The sequence below is a fragment of the Elgaria multicarinata genome, chromosome 1, assembly GCF_023053635.1.
Source record: "Elgaria multicarinata webbii isolate HBS135686 ecotype San Diego chromosome 1, rElgMul1.1.pri, whole genome shotgun sequence".
Classification (NCBI taxonomy): Eukaryota; Metazoa; Chordata; class Lepidosauria; order Squamata; family Anguidae; genus Elgaria; species Elgaria multicarinata.
The window spans coordinates 199,519,212-199,536,776 of record NC_086171.1 but is presented as its reverse complement, the minus strand read 5'-3'; positions in this window follow the sequence as shown (position 1 = coordinate 199,536,776).

The following is a 17,565-nucleotide window of genomic DNA, read 5'->3' as shown; positions in this document are numbered from 1 at the left end:
AATTCGCCGGTCCGATTAGAAGCGGAGCACATCCTTAGTTCAGGTTTCTGCAGGTATACAAGCATAGAAGAAGAAGAAAATCAGAACCCACCTCAGATAGCAGGGCACCTCATTCCATTGCTTTGGGCATGACTTGTCTTGCCTCAGGTTCAAATCCTTATCAGAGCCTCACTTTAGAAAATCTGAAGCTTCATATGTCCTCATTGTCTATTATACGGAAATGAACAGTTATAACTTTTTAGCTTTTTGGCAGAATGGGATTAAGATTTAAGGTGCAGTAGTCCTCTCGCAGTGGATGAACCCAACTAAGGCCGTGGCTAGAACAGGCCTATATCCCAGGGTTATCCCAGGATCATCCCTGTGCATCCAAATGACACACAGGGGATCCCAGGAGCAGGCAGGGACGACCCCTCCATTTGCCTGGGATAATCTTTAGGTCTAGCTAAGGCCATTGTCGCACTGCTCTAACAGCCAGGAAGTCTTCCTGTAACTTGAGCCCATTATTCCATGTCCTGCACTCGGGGATGATCGAGAAGAGATCCTGGCCCTCCTCTGTGTGACAACCTTTTAAGTATTTAAAGAGTGCCAGCATGTCTCCCCTCAATCTTCTCTTCTCCAGGCAAAAAATGCCCAGTTCTTTCAGTCTCTCCTCATAGGGCTTTGTTTCCAGACCCCTGATCATCCTGGTTGCCCTCCTCTGAACACGCTCCAGCTTGTCTGCATCCTTCTTGAAGTGTGGTGCCCAGAACTGGATGCAATATTCAAGATGAGGCCTAACCAGTGCTGAATAGAGGGGAACCAGTACCTTATGCGATTTGGAAGCTATACTTCTATTAATGCAGCCCAAAATAGCATTTGCTTTTTTTGCAGCCACATCACACTGTTGGCTCAAATTCAGCTTGTGATCTGCAACAATACCAAGAACTTTCTCACTTGTAGTATGGCTGAGCCTAGTATCCCCCATCTTGTAAGTGTGCATTTGGTTACTTTTTCTTCAATGTAGAACTTGGCATTTATCCCTATTAAATCTCATTCTGTTGTTTTCAGCCCAGCTCACCAGTGTATCAAGATCACTTTGAAGTTTGCTTCTGTCTTCCATGGTATTAGCTATCCCACCCAATTTTGTGTCACCTGCAAATTTGATAAGCATTCCCTGCACCTTCTCATCCAAATCATTAATAAAAATGTTGAAGAGCATGCTATAATTATAATTATGCATGCTATAGCTGCAATTTGAGGGAATTACACAATCTGTGACTGCGATTTTTGCAAATTTCTATCTACAAAACATCCTGAGAAATGTTCCCGTATTCTTGGAAAAGCCAGCAGCTTGGCTCACAAATGGAAGCTGAGCCAGGCAGGCAGCAGGAATCTGTTGAGTCCCCAAAGGGGTGGATTTTCCAATAGCTACATTTCAGAAAACAGGTTCAAGAGTTTTTGTGCTAAACACGTTTAATATTTGAGGGTCTATAACCCTGCCAAAGCTAGTTATACAATGGTAGTCCTTAAGACCTCGGAGCGGGAGATAAAAAAGGTGCATTTACACATAAACCTGTGTTTTTGTGGGAGGAACATGGCACACATCATAGAGGTGACCCTAAGTAAGTAGTCTGCAAAGGTTCAGATGGATAGCGGCAGAGTTTAGTGAGTTATGAGAAAAATATTTTTATGGCTTTGTTTTGTTTTTCTACTCAAAAGTGGCACAAAGGCTATCAATGGCTACTAGTCCTGATGGCTAGGTGCTACCACCACTATCTGAGGCAGTAAGCCTGTGTGCATCAGTTGCTGGGGAATATGGGTGGGAGGGTGCTGTTGCACCATGTCCTGCTTTGTTGGTCCCTGGTTGACAGCTGGTTGGCCACTGTGTGAACGGAGTGCTGGACTAGATGGACCCTCAGTCTGATCCAGCAGGGCACTTCTTATATTCTTATCTACCTCTCCTGATGACTTCTCCCTTTCACAGTGTTTGCCTTTCATGGTGTTTGCCTTTCCCCTTGATGGGAAACTGTAAAAAATTTGTGACTGAGTGTAAACTATCTATGTCCCTCCAAAGGATATCCAGAGCCTTGGGAACAGCTTGATTCACTTTGGATTATTTTGGAGAAGATCAGCTTTGATCCAGATAAACTCTGAATCTGTCCAAAGTAGCTCTATTTAATTTAGGATTAGGCCAGAGTGGATGAACTTCCTCCTGTGTAACCCTAACTGGATGTGTCGTTCTTCTCCCTAATCCAGCTACTGGGACTGCATACAGGGAACCATCTTAGAAGAGCAGTTATTATCCTTCAAGGTCTTTGGGAAGTAAGACAACGAGATTTGGTGTTTCACTTCACAACGTTAGAGAGCTAAGTGACGTGGGCCAGATCTACACCTTGCGACAAGTCATTGCGCTACCGCTATATCCCTCTTCCACATTCCTCCTACGAGGACACACAGACTCTGTTCAGATGTCATGCTAAGCCATAGTGGTTAAGCATTTTGCGGTAAACATTATGGCTTAGTGTGTCATGTGAAACATTTATTTATTTATTTATTTATTTATTGCATTTCTATACTGACCAATAGCCGAAGCTATCTGGACGGTTTACAAAATTAAGACAATTCAAGTATAAAACAACCGTATAAAACCATAATATAAAATACAATATAAAAGCACAACCAAGACAAAAATAACAGCAATGCAAAAATACAAATTTAAAATACAATTTTAAAACAGCAAGTTCAAATTAATTTATAGACTGTTAAAATACTGGGAGAATAAAAAGGCCTTCACCTGGCGTCTAAAATAATATAATGTAGGTGCCAAGCGAACCTCCTTAGGGAGCTCATTCCACAGCCGGGGTGCCACAGCAGAAAAGGCCCTCCTCCTGGTAGCCACCTGCCTCACTTCCTTTGGCAGGGGCTAACCATGCTGGTTTAAACATGCTCGCTAACATGCAAAAGGGTTAGCTGCCAAACCAGTGTGTTGTCTGAACAGGCCCACAATGACATTTGTTGTGGTATTTCGGATATGTGGAATAAAAAGCAGGAAATAATAGTATGAAAGCAATATATGGAATGTGTAATGTGCCCCAACAGCTATCAGTGCAGTTTAATATCACTATAAGGCAGTAGTGTAGATCCAGCCAAAATTGCTGTGTTGTTGTTTTTTAAAGATGGTTCGATAAGTAGAAAACCAACAATAGCATCCATTGCAAAATGCCATTGCATGATAACCAACTTTTTAAAAATGCTAAATGCTCAAAATGCATGCATGTTTATTTATTATTTAAAACATTTGTATCCCGCCCTATATCATTAAGATCTCAGAGTGGCATACAGATAAAAGCATACAGTATAAAACAATAAATATACACAGCTAAAAACAAATTAAACCATGAACCAAGTTAAAACGATATATAATTTAAAAGCAGTAAAAAAACAATTAAAACAGTTAAAACAATGCACATGTCAAATATCAATAAATATCAAAGAGTAATTTTGAATAGGAAATATTTATAAATATTTTTCAACAACCAGAGACTATTCAGATTTCAGAGGACATTTTACAGAAGAAGATTTTGAAGGGAATTTTGGGAAGCACATTCATTTCCACTCCTGAATACTTGCTGTGATAGACTGAAAATTACAGGTCGTTTGAAAATAATGGGGCATCAATGCATATTGCCTAGGATTATTCAGAAGGCAGGATATATTAGCGGGTTGTGTACGCATCTTTAGTGCATCCCTGCTGTGATGAGGAAAGTGTGGATATTTATCACAATCGCCTGGCACACATCTGCTTAGGCTCTGTGTCTGCAAGGTACTTAACTTCTGTGTGTAGTTAATAATGAGTTATCATTAACATTAACACCATGAATTGGATTTTCAGTATTTTGCTTGAAAAATTAAGCAGAACTTTGTTCACAACAATTCACAGTGGTTATGCATCTCTAACCTGGGACAAGCATTCCTTAAGTTAACAATGAATCCAGACATAATGCTTCTGTCTATTTGTGTCAGTATTAAGCAACTGGATTCATCCAGTCAGGGTTGGAGCAAGAGACCAAGGGCTTCTTCACACAAATGAAATAAGAGATGCTCATGACTAGCCATGCATGGAAGTTCATGGATCGTTCACCATGTCCGCAACCTCCTGCATGTCTCCCGCACCTTGTTTAGCCTGTTTAACCTCCATGTTTAGCCTCCATGTTTAGCCTGGAGAAGAGAAGATTGAGGGGAGACATGATAGCACTCTTCAAATATTTGAAAAGTTGTCACACAGAGGAGGGCCAGGATCTCTTCTCGATCCTCCCAGAGTGCAGGACACGGAATAATGGACTCAAGTTAAAGGAAGCCAGATTCCAGCTGGACATCAGGAAAAACTTCCTGACTGTTAGAGCAGTGTGATAATGGAATCAGTTACCTAGGGAAGTTGTGGGCTCTCCCACACTAGAGGCCTTCAAGAGGCAGCTGGACAAGCATCTGTCAGGGATGCTTTAGGGTGGATTCCTGCATTGAGCAGGGGGTTGGACTCGATGGCCTTGTAGGCCCCTTCCAACTCTGCTATTCTATGATTCTATGATTCCCCCAGTAATTTGTTGTTGTTGTTTTAAAAAATGATCTGCTAATTCTGCTGAAATATATCGGGATTTCCTACCATGTACAGGGGAAGTTGTGTTACAAATCACCCACTAGAGAGTGCTGTCCCATTCAGGTCTCAGAGCAGCAAGGGGAGGGGAAGTTTTTTTATTACAGGCCACATGGTTGTCCCCCTCCAGCCATGTAATGCAGCCCCATTATGACTGCCAAGAGAAGCAGGGAATAAAGGAAACACAATTTCCCCTAATCTAATGAAGCTCAAGTTCTTTCTCCCCCACCCCTTGTGTATTCCAGCACAATCATAGGTGGGTGAGGCTGTATTGCCCACAATACTGCCAGTACTGTGATATACAGCAAAATGCTGAACATAGGAACCTACGTTATACACAAGCACAGACCACCAGACCGTTTTGTCCAGTGTGTCAACACTGAGGGACAGTGACTCTCCAGGGTTTCAGGCAGGAATTTTTCTAGTCTTATCTGGAGATTTCATTTATTTCTTTATTATTGCATCCATATCCCACCATTTTTCCTCCAAGGAACCCAAGGTGGTGTACATAATTTAGTGTCCATTTTATCCTCACAACAACAACCCTGTGAGGTAGGTTGAGCTGAGAGTCTGTGACTGGCCCAAAGTCACCCAGTGGGTTTCCATGGCTGAGTGGGGACTAGAACCCGGATCTCCCGACTCCCAGTCCAACACTTTAGCCACTACACCACACTGGCTCTCCAGTGAGATGTTGGAGATCGAACCTGGGACCTTTTGCATGCAAAGCATGTGCTCTACCACTGAGCTACTGCTCTCCCTAAGTGGATTCTATGATACATTTCTAGTAATTTACTTCCCCTCTTTCAGCCAAATGACTCTTAAGGTGTTTGGATGGGGCTAAAAGGCCATGGCTTATTTATTTATACAACCATGCTTATTTATTTATACAACTTTTAAAAAATTTAGATAATTTTTTATAAGTGACCATTCCCTGAAACTATCAGAGCAATGGGCAGCATTATGTAGAGGAAATAATGAATTGGTGGAATCCTCTGCCACATGATTGGTGATGGCCACTGGCTTAGGTGGCTTTATAAGGGGCTTAGTCAATAGCTACTTGTCATGATAGCTGCTGCTGTGGTCTGGGGCCCTCTGCCCAGTTTCCCTTGACCTCAGACAGATTAGGGAGAGGGAGTTGAGCTCTCTTTGCTCTTCTTTTCTCTCTCACTCTGGTTCTCAATCTGCTAAGGCTCCAGAGAGAAGCAGGGAATCTTCTCTTGCAGGAGTAGGCAACCTAAGAGCCCTTCTGTTCTTTTGGACCGCAACTCCCATAAATCCTAATTATCTTGGCTGATGAAAAGGATCATGGGAGTTGTAGTCCAAAATATCTGGACATTGCCAACACTGTGTTGCTTTTGGCAGCTCCTTAAAACAACTCTTTCCCAGGAAGCATTCCACAAATAACAGCCACAGTTTTATTGGCATTCTGTTTTCAAAAAGAATAATTTTAATATGGTGTTTTAATCTTTCTTATCTTTTAACTATGTTTACTGCTCCAGAATCTGTTTTAGATATGGAGCAATATACAAATGTTGTAAATGAATAAATTACATAGCTCTGCTCTATGGCCTCTAGCCCGATGGGCTTTTAAATACTGAGTCATCTCCTTGACAAGTGTCCCAACCATCGTTCAACTCTTGTGAGAAAGCCCGGACTTGTCACATGGGTAGGAATCTCCCTGTCAACTCCATGATGGGGCCATTACTTCCTGTCCCATTTCTACCCTGCTTGGCCACTTCTCTCTAAGATGCTATCATCATTGCCAGGACAATGTTGGGGCTACCTACCATTGGAGGTGGAAGAGTCTTTAATACTTTTAAAAGTATGAAAACATTGGCGGCTTCTACACCTGCCTTTTTCCCTGGGATTGTCCCGGGATCATCCCTCTGCATCCAAATGACACAAAGGGGATCCCAGGAGTAGGCAGGGATGATCCCTACATTTGCCTGGGATAATCCTTAGGTGTAAAAAGGATCATTGATTTAGCACAGAGTGGGACAAACCTCACCAGCCAATTCACATTCTGTTCTGGAAGACCTGGGCATACAAAATCGTCCTTATCTGACACTGAAACGGCAACACTGTTGGCACTAGGCAAACCTCTCTGGGGAGAGTATTGCATAAATGGGCTTCCATGACTAAAAATAGCCTTCACCTGGCCACAACTTACTTAAATTCAGAAGTTACCTTGTGGAGAGCTTCTTATGAAAAATGTAACAGTCAGACACACTTGTGTTATTATTATTATTATTATTATTATTTATTTATATAGCACCATCGATGTACATGGTGCTGTACAGATAACACAGCAAATAGCAAGACCCTGCCGCATAGGCTTACAATCTAATAAAGTTGTAGTAAACAATAAGAAGGGAAGGTGTCCATTTTCCACATGGTTTAGAGTTTTATAGGTGAGCACCAGCAGTTTGGATTGTGCTTTGAAACAGACTAAAATCCACTGTACCTGTTTGAGAACTGGCAGTATTTATTTATTTATTTATTTATTTATTACATTTTTATACCGCCCAATAGCCAAAGCTCTCTGGGCAGTTCACAAAAAAGTACATGTTGTTGCATATAATTGGTCTCAGGTAGGGATGGATCTATCTGTCAAATCCATGGCCACAGCTAGACCTAAGGTTTATCCTGGGATCATCCAGGGTTCGCCCCTGCCTGAGCACTGGATCCCCTGTGTGTCACCTAGATGAACAGGTTTGACCCCTGGACGATCCAGGGATAAACCTTAGGTCTAGCTATGGCCCATGTCAATGGATGTCCTACTTTACCCACCTCCTAGGCCATTCCATGCCAGCTCTTTAAGGATTCCCCCACCCCCAGAAAAAAAATCTATACATTTGTCTGTGTGCATTTTTATATGGATGCATTAATAGATGCATGCTCCTCTTGACTGTGTTGCTACATGAATGTGCTCTTGTTCATTCCCTGTATGAACTCATGCACGTTCCAGCAAGTCTCACATACCTGCTTACAAGGACACTTTAGGCAATGACAAATGGAAACTGAATAGCTTGACCTAGTCTTGTGTGATCGCTTTCAACCCCATTTCTGTGTCTTTCTCCCATCTTTGCTGAAGCTGGAGATGAAGTCGTCTGGCTTTTTGGCTGTGTCTCAAAATGGAGTCAGTACTGTTCACTCAAAAGAGAGCTACTTCGTAATGTTGTGTTTGTGTGCAATTTAGAAATATATGCAGTGGTTTTGTTTTGTTGTATTTTTGCACATTTGTCAAATGTATGCATGCTGTCAAACACATTTTTCTTTCTTTCACAGAATGTGTTGCAAGCCTGGAAATGTATGAATTCCAACAGCAAATTGTATCTGTTTCTGTGTTCAATTCCAGGTGGTATGGATCAAGTAAATATTTTTTTTAAAAACCAAAACCTCAAAAGTGAATTTCTCACCCAACTGTAACTGAAGCTGCTGCATTCTGTACTAACTGAAGCTTCTGAGCAGTATTCAAGTGCAGAGAACTAACAACACAATGCAGATGTCTAGGCTAAAAGTTTACCTCCAGTGCCCAGATAATAGAGGCCAGACCAGCCTTCCCCAACCAGGCAGTGCAGCACATCTGAAGTGTACCAGGTTGGGGAAAGCTGGGCCAGACTGTGTCCAGGAGAAGAAAATAGCTGGAACACTAGACTAACCATATTCTAAGCTCTTCCAATTTAAATTTCTGCCACTGTCACTATTTCCAAGTGGCCAACTCACTTTTAGTGACCAGAAGCCAGAATGGGCTATTGGTTTATACATCATAATAAGCTAGCATGGGTTGTTCTAGGGTTATGTGATGGTTGTTTAACCCTTAAATAACCCACAACACCCAAGTTCTCATGATGCAACAAGACACAGCATGCCCCCGCCAAGGCCTGCATCTTCAAAATAGTGGCCGGTGCATGTCTTATAGCATCATCACACAAGGGAAAATTAAGTTTGCTTACCATTGCTTATCTGCCTGTGCGTTCGTTCCTCATTACTTCCTCCTTAGAAAGAGGAAGTAAACAACGTGCACGTGGCCCATTCAGTGGGCTGTTTTGATCCCGCTGCTTCTCCTGCACACAGCAGGAGATAGTGGCAACTTCTGTCTTTAAAAATAAGTCAGACTTACTGGGGTGGGTTTTTTTTTGTTATTGTGCGAAGAAGGCTAGAAGGAGCGGGAGGCAGACAACATTGTGAGAGGGACCAGTGAAAATCAGTGAGTGCCCAGTAACGAGCCTGCAATAAAACACTTGTCTGATGGAGCTCTTAGAGCCCTGCAGGTGAATTAACCCACCGTGGCTTAATGTGTTGTGCAAGCTAGGTTCATGTCTGTCCCCTCTGATTTTGTAACTGACCTCCATACTGTTTCAGCTTGATTTCAACTTCATTGCAGCTATCCAAAATGTTATTGTCAATTAAGATAAACGCAGGAGCTGCCCCCCCCTTTTTTAGAGCAAACCACTTCAAAACAAACCTCAGTTCCTATGCAAGAGTGTAGCTTCTTCTATGCAAGACTGTAGCTTCTATTAATTAAGACAATGGCGCTTAACCCGAACAGCTTACTTACCTTAGTTCTAAAGCTATGGAAGTTTTGTAAGGGAGATATCTAGCTGCTAAGGCTTAGCAAAGTGGCTATAAAAAAATAATCATCAACAGATCTTTAATTAGTCCCTTGGTGGCCAGCTAAATAAAGATGCTAACATATGAGTTTTCAAATGGTAGAATGATGTTTCAAACTGCTGCTCATCCTTCAAGCATGGTGTGTTCAAGTTTCTTGCTTGTAGTGTTCATTAGGAAATGTGCTCCAAACCAATTCAAATAGCAACCTATATACAGTACATCAGTGCATATTGGAATCTATGAGTTGGATCTATACTTCCTGTGACTGGAGTTCCACTCATGGGACACTCCTGATAGAGGAAGTGAGGGAGGCAATTTTCACCTATTCTCTCTTCCATCTGCAGCTGCAATGCCCCTAGAATATTTGTTCCAGAGACTTGTGGGGGTGGGGAGGCTCCAGAACAGCATGGAAGGTGGTGCTGAGGAACTTGAGCTGGAAGTGGTGAAAATTGCATCCCCCACTTTATACGCTGAAACTCAGTCCCTTCCACAATTGAAAGGAGACTTTTTGCAGGAGGGCAAATCTGGATTTAATCCTACATGTGTAATACATCAAAAGATAGTTGCCGGAGTAAGACTAATATGGTTACATAATATGGGGAAATAATCTTGGAGAATTAAGCAATTGATGTTTAAGGGGGGAAAAGACATACAGATCTACCCAGCAACATGGCACATACTTTTTTAAAAATCAACTATGCACATCAGAACTTACAGAAAGGACACACTTAATGCATACAGTAAGATACCCTTTCCAGGAATCCCAGTAATAAGGCAGTCCTAAGAATCAGAGTCTGTTTTCAACATTTATATTAATAATTTAACAGAATACGTTGAGTTTTTAATTGACCCAGAAGAGTTGTTTTAAATGGATATTGTATGTAATCAGTTTTCATGCTTTTTATGGTTTAAAATTTTGTATATCGTTTTTTAATGTTCAGTGTTTTAATCTTTGTAAACTGCCCAGAGAGCTTTGGCTATGGGGCGATATATAAATGTAATAAATCATCATAATCATCGTCATTGTCGTCGTCATCATCATCATCATCATCATCATGATGTATCAGACCAAAGCTCCATCTAATCCAACACTCCACTCACACAGTGCCCAACTGGCTGTTGACCATGGATTCACAAGCAGGACATGGTGCAACAGCACTCTCCCACCCATGTTCTCCAGCAACCGGTGTGTAATTAATAGCCTGGGATTTGGGTGGGGGGGAGTACTTTACTTTTGTTTTGTCCATTAGTGGAGGCATTCCTGAGCACTTCAAGAAGAGGGAGAGGTGCTTAAACTTTCCTGTGTCAGATTTCCCAAGGCAGGCAGATGTGTGCGTGCATACGTATGTATACTATCCTTCTTGAAGCTTTTGTCTCTGCTAAAGTCAGCACAAACACCAAGAACTCTAATAACCTGAAGTGGCTTTCAGACTTATTCCAGATTTACATTTGCCCTTTGTCAACACCAGGATGGAAGAAAAGCAAAGTCATCATTTTGAGGGATATGCAAATCTTCCCCCCTTTTTTGTTTTGTTTTTCTTTCCAGAGAAACTATTTAATTGTCTATTTTTCATCCCTAGATTTTCCCCAGCAGTTTCATTAGCTGACACAACAAAATGCCAGCTCATCTCCGATTTGAATATAAGGCCAATTTGAGATAACGTATATTTACTCTGGGAGCATATTCATCTGCTATTGTCTTATGAGTAACATCTAGAGCAAAAGGCCTTGTCCCTTTTTGCTAGAGTGTACATCAATTTGTAGCTAGCCAAGGAAGCATTACTGAAATATCTATGGGCCAAAGATACAAAATAATGCATAGGGCAGGTAAGTTTCCTTCTCCAATAAATAAATATTAACAAAGGTGTATGAATCCTGAATGCCATTCCGCCATGCCTGGCCAAAGCCTGGGCTTGGGGAGGGATTTGCGGGCGGGGCAAGAGAGAAACGTGCCCATTTTGCATTGGGCAGGATTTCGCGCCACTGGGCGGGGAGGGGTTTGGGTCAGATTAAAAGCAGGCCACATACCCCTCGCAGACCCTCTCTGCTTTCGCAGCTCCACGGGAATAGCTGGGCATCAGAGGAAACAGGAGCAGCGTGATCTTCAGGCCTAGGCCCTCAGGTTTGAGCATGGGAGCAATAGCACGGCACGGACAACCACTCTGTGCACGTGGGGGAAAGCGGTCACGGGGCCTCAAGCCCTTTAATCCTAGGCCTTGTTTGCCCACTAAAAGAGGGTGGAGCACTCACAGGGGCCAGAAGCCCATACAGGGACGGAAGTCCTGAAATCCCCCCTCCCCTCCATCAGTGCTCAGCAATCGACCACCCGCTGGGCCAAGAAAGCTCGCCCTTACATAGAAAGGTCTGCACGCAGGCCAGACTGGATGCCCGATAGGACACCCCTTTGCAGACCTTGAATAAAAGTGGCCTAGTTTAAATCCAACAGTTTGTGTCGTCTCTTATTTCTTGCATCCGTCCCGCAAAGGATCCTTTCCAAATGTTTATGGAACACAAGATTCTCCATGGAATAAATAACTGGACCTATTATATAGTGGCCTCACCATATACTATAAAGAATCCTGGATTCTGGTTAGGATTTTAATGCACTTACACTTGTAGCCTTTCTACATCGTGTTCCACCAATAGCCAGGAGTGCAAGTGTGCATTGCGCTGGGCCAAAAGAATGCAAGAAATCGTGCACATGACTGGATCAAGACTGACTGAGAAATTGTTAACTTTAGAATTTTGGGATGTGGAATTGCGGCAAATAGCTATGGCAGAAAAGTTGACACATCAATTCAAATTAGCTAAGGGTGGAGCCATTATTATTATTATTATTATTATTATTATTATTATTATTATTATTATTATTATTTCTTACCCGCCTCTCCATTCTAATTGAGGTGGGGAACAACAGTAAATATAAAATACATAAAACTGGATTAAAACAAAATATACATTGTTAAAACATCCTAAAAATATTTTATAAACATCCTAAAATTACACTGGATAGGCTTGCCGAAAGAGATCAGTCTTAATAGCTTTCTAAAATGCTGATAGACTGTTAAGTTGACGAGTCTCCTCCGGCAGGGCATTCCGCAGTCTGGGAGCAGCAGAAGAGAAGGTCCTCTGGGTAATACCTGTCAGCCTACTTTTGGCTGACTGAAGTAGATTCTTCCCAGAGGACCTGAGTGTATGGGGCGGATTGTACAGGAGAAGGCAATCCAGCAGGTAGCCTGGACACAAACCATGTAGGGCTTTAAAGGTGATAACCAACACTTCCTACTTCACCTGGAAACTAATTGGCAGCCAGTGAAGAGATTTTAAAACTGGTGTAATGTGGTCACCCCTAGGTGCACCGGTGACCAGCCTGGCTGCCATATTTTGAACTAGTTGAAGTTTCCGGACTCGGTACAAAGGTAGCCCTATGTAGAGCGCATTGCAGAAGTTGAGCCTTGAAGTTCCCAGCGTGTGCACTACTGTCTTTAGGTCTTCTAAGGGCCCTGCTAGACGAGGCCTTAGCGCGCTGTGAGGCCCGGTTTCCCTGCTGTGCATCCAGATGACGCACAGGGGAATCCGGCGTCAGGCCGCGCTGAAGCCTCACCCAACGCGCCATAAGCGAAGTCGCTCATGGCACGCCTTTTCCGCAGCCCCGGCCTGAGGCCGGGGCTGCAGAACGTCTAGCAAGGTCCGTGGCTTTTTGCGGCTACTCGCTTACTCATGAGTAGCCAGGAAAAGCCATGACTGGGCACAGTGCTCATACGAGCGCTGTGCCCATCAAGCCGGGGGGATCCCAGGGGGGAGATGGGGGGGGAAGGCCGGACCGGCAGGAGAGGGGGATGGCGGAAGGCGACACAAGGGACGGCGAGGGATGGCGGAGGGCGACACAGGGGGATGGCGAGGGATGGCGAAGGCCAACACAGGGGACAGGGATGGGGAGGGAGGGCGGGGAAAGAGTGGGCAGGAGGCATGGGAGGGGATCAGGAGTGGATGGGGGGACTTAATTAAAAAAAAAACCACTTACCTTCTCCGGAGTCTTCGGGGCGCACATGGCCCCTTTAACAACAACAACAAAAAATGGCCGACGCTGCAGGGCTTCCGTAGTCCCTGCGCGTCGTGCGTCTAGGAGCCGAGGCGGCGCACGCTAAAGTTAGCGTGCCATCGCCCCGCCTCCATGCTGGCTTATCCAGCATGTTCTAGCAAGGCCCCAAGTCTAGGAAGAGGCACAGCTAAGCTAAGACTCCTGATTTTTACAGTATATGGCACGACTTTATATTATTTACAAGTCAAGGGCATAAGCAGCAGAACTTGTCACAGCCCTTTTTGAAACTAAGGAAGAGAGACTAATTATAATGTACAGCTATGAAGAATTACATAATCTCCAATTAATTAATAGATTCTACTCCTAACTATACCTGTAAAGAAATGGATAAAATATGCTAAATGTTCTACCTTCTGCGAGCAGTCAACAATGAAAATTCTTTGTATGTTTTTGTTTGTCTATGTATTTTGAAAAGTAATAATAATAATAATAATAATAATAATAATAATAATAGATTGACTCTTTGCCATATTTTTCCATGCACAGGTACACATCAGTAACGAAGGGAACCCAAAGCACTGGCAATCTGTACATGCTCCATTTCTGAGACTGATTTATTATTATTATTATTATTATTATTATTATTATTATTTATTTATTTATTTAGAATATTTATATACTGCTCCCTATTGAAAAATATCGGAGCAGTGTACAAGGTAAAATGAAAATAAAAACAGAATAAAACAGTTAAAACAAAATTTAAGAAGAAGTAAAAAACAGAAATCCAAGGCTGCATGTTAAAGAAAGGCTTCTTGGAATAAAGATGTTTTCAGGAGGCACCGAAAGGAGTACAAGGTTGGAGCCTGCCTGACCTCCAAAGGCAGGGAATTCCACAGGAGGGGTGCCACCACGCTGAAGGCTCTTCCCCTGGTGGATTCCAATCGGAGGATGGATCTAGGTGGCACCACCAGGAGCAGACTCTCGGATGACCTCAGTGACCAGGCAAGTTGGTAAGGGAGAAGGCTCTCTCTCAGGTATCCTGGTCCCAAGTTGTTGATTTGAGGAAATCTTCTACCTTAATAGCTGAGGTGGTGATGAAGGAGCCCATTGGCCAGATCCAAAGCCAGAACTTTTCCACCCCTGGTATGGTCAACGTTAAGCTAGATGGACCAATCGTCTGATTCAGGCCATTGCTAGGTGAGGGTTTAGCCCGGTGCGAGGCCTAGGCTCCCTGCTGTGCATGCAGATGATGCACAGGGGATCCCGGGGTCAGGCCAGGCTAAACCCTCCCTTGACCCGGGATAACTGGATCCACTTTTGGCCCGGTTTTTCCCGGGGCTGCAGAAGGTGTAGCTGGTTCCGCAGCTTTTCCCGGATGCTTGCTTACTCGCGAGTAGCTGGGAGAAGCCATGCATTGGGCCGGGGGGGGGGAATAAAATCATGGGGGGGGGAGATGGGGGCCGGGAGGGAAAGAGTGGACCTGGCGGGAGAGATGGGGGGAAGAGCGGAGCCAGGGTGGGGAGATCACAGAAGGGGGGTGGAGGGGGCTTCGGACATGGCGAGCGGGTGATCGGACGGGTGGGTGATCAGGCAGGCATGGCGAGTGGACTGGCGAGCGGGCAGGGGGGCATCAGACATGGCAGATGGGGGAAAGAAGAACAGGGCCAGGGCAAGCAGATTGGGGACGGGGGTGGTGGTGGAAGAAGAATGGGGCCAGGGCAAGCAGATCGGGGATGGGGGGGGGGAAAAGAAAAACGGGGCCAGGGTGGGGAGATCGCGGCTGGGGGGGGCAGAGGGGGCATCAGACATGGCGAGCGGGGGGTGGATGAGCGAGCAAGGGGCAAACAGGGGGTGAACGGACGAGCGAGCAGACGGGCGAGCAAGCAGGAGGGTGGGGGGGCGAGTGGATGGGCAATCGAGTGGGCGAGGGCATCAGACATTGGGGGGAAATCAGGGGCAGGGGGAAGCAGGGAACACTTTATTATTATTATTTTTAAAAGCCTTACCTTCTCATTGGTGCGCTCCTGCACACATGGCCCTTTAATTTTTTAAAAAACATGGCTGACATGACGGGGCTTTCCCTTACCCTGTCACGTGTTACATCTAGCTAGGGGCGACGGTCCACGCTAGCTGCAGCGTGGTGTTGCCCGTACTCCCCACCGGATTATCAGATAGGTCTAGCAAGGCCCTCAGTATGACAGCTTTCTGTGTTCCTAAAATATATACTTTACCACAAACTAGTGCTAAAAATTTAATACTGGGTCCAAGGCTCGTTACTGTAAAGTATCAGGACAGCACGACTTGATCTTCCTGAGCAGCTAAGGGTCTCTTGAATTGTAAATGCTGCCACATGAAGAAAATTATACTGACTTTATCTTGAAGTCAAGAACATGTTCAGAGAATTAGGTTCAGTGCTTTGAAGGGCCAAACACAATGTTCTTTGCTAAACTGAGACCAAACTCCTCTGGTATTTTGATTTTTTCTTCCTTTCAAGAATTCTTTTGTGTTCTTAGTTATACAATGCAGTTAACACAAGTTTTAGTTTTGAGTTGAGAATTTTACTTAACATATTGCAATCTAACTTTAATTCCCCACCCTCCAAAAAACAACAACCAACCAAAACAGGTTATAGAGATATATACTAGGGGTGTGCACGGACCCCCCGATCCGCCCCCCGGGCCGATCCGAAAATTTCAGATCTGCACGATCCTCTCCGTGCCGCTCCGCCCATAGTCCGCTCCTCTTTGCTGCGGAGTTCTGGCTCCGAATCGGAGCTCCGCAGTGGAGGGGAGTGGCGTCAGGTAAGGCCCCCTCCCTCCTCTCCCTTACCTGCAGAGACCAAGGGGGAGGGGGGCTTTACCTGCGTCCATTCGCGGTCCCTCGGCGGCCTAGACTTCCTGGTTGAGCAGCGGGTTCAATTAAAGAAGCCGAGGGACCGCGGACGGACACAGGTAAGGGAGAGGAGGGAGGGGGGGTTTACCGGGCCCTGCCGCTGTCGCCGCATGGGCGACAGCGACAGCGGCAGGGCCTGGTAAATCCCACTTACCTTTCTTGCGGAGCTCCGGATCGAGGCGAAGGATCCGCCTTCACCTCGATCCGCTCCGCAACGCTCCGCCGCCCCCCCAATCCTCTTTGCCTCCGCCTTTAGGGTAGGCGAAGCCCCCCGCTCCGCTCCTGCTTCTCCGGTTCGAGGAGAAGCGGAGCACATCCCTAATATATACCCATTGGATGTAGCTCACATCCCAAACACATAGTTGTCTGGGTTGTTTTTATGTGCAGATAACTCTTTCCACATTGAACTGTTTGCAGAAGAAGCCCTGTGCAGCTGCCTTGTAAAATCTGCACACTACAGCATATTCTGGGGCATTCTAGCTATAGGAATTTAAGTAGAATCCTTCTGGTTCCAGCCAAGTTCATCTAGTCCAGAATCAAATGTCACAGGGAAACCCACAAGCAGGACGGGAGGGCAATAGCCATGATAAGAACATAAGAAGTGCCATGTTGGATCAGACCGAGGGTCCATCTTCTCTCGCACTCTGTTCACACAGTGGCTGACCAGCTGTTGGCCAGGGACCAACAAAGTAGGACACGGTGCAACAGCACCCTCCCACCCATATTCCCCAGGAACTGATGCATATAGGCTTACTGCCTCAGATACCGGAGGTAGCACATAGCTATTAGAACTAGTAGCCATTGATAACCTTCTCCTCCAGGAGTTTATCCAACCCCCTTTTGAAGCCATCCAAATCGGTGGCCATCACCCCATCTTGCGGTAGTGAATCCATTGTTTAACTATGCACAGTGTGAAGAAGTCCTTCCTTTTATTTGTCCTCAATCTCCCACCAATCAGCTTCATGGGATGAACCTGGGTTCTAGTATTTTGAGAGAGGGAGAAAAATTTCTCCCTGTCCACATTCTCCACCACACATCATATCTCCTCTTATTCTTCTGTGCCATTGCCCCACCAATAGAACCTTAGAATCATAGAATAGCAGAGTTGGAAGGGGCCTACAAGGCCATCGAGTCCAACCCCCTGCTCAATGCTACTTCACTGAAGCTCTGCTCAGTCATCTTGATTAACAGTTGTTGATAGATCTTTCCAGACCTGCAGGGTGTTAGTGGGTATCAGAACTGCCCAACTCTGTGGATATCCTGGTCCTGCTCTAGTTGCAGTCAACTCATCTCATACAACAGCAGTAGGCAACTCCTGGCCCTCAAGATGTTTTGGCTTACAACTATTACCAGCCCTAGCCAGCAGAGTCAATGGTGAGGGATCATG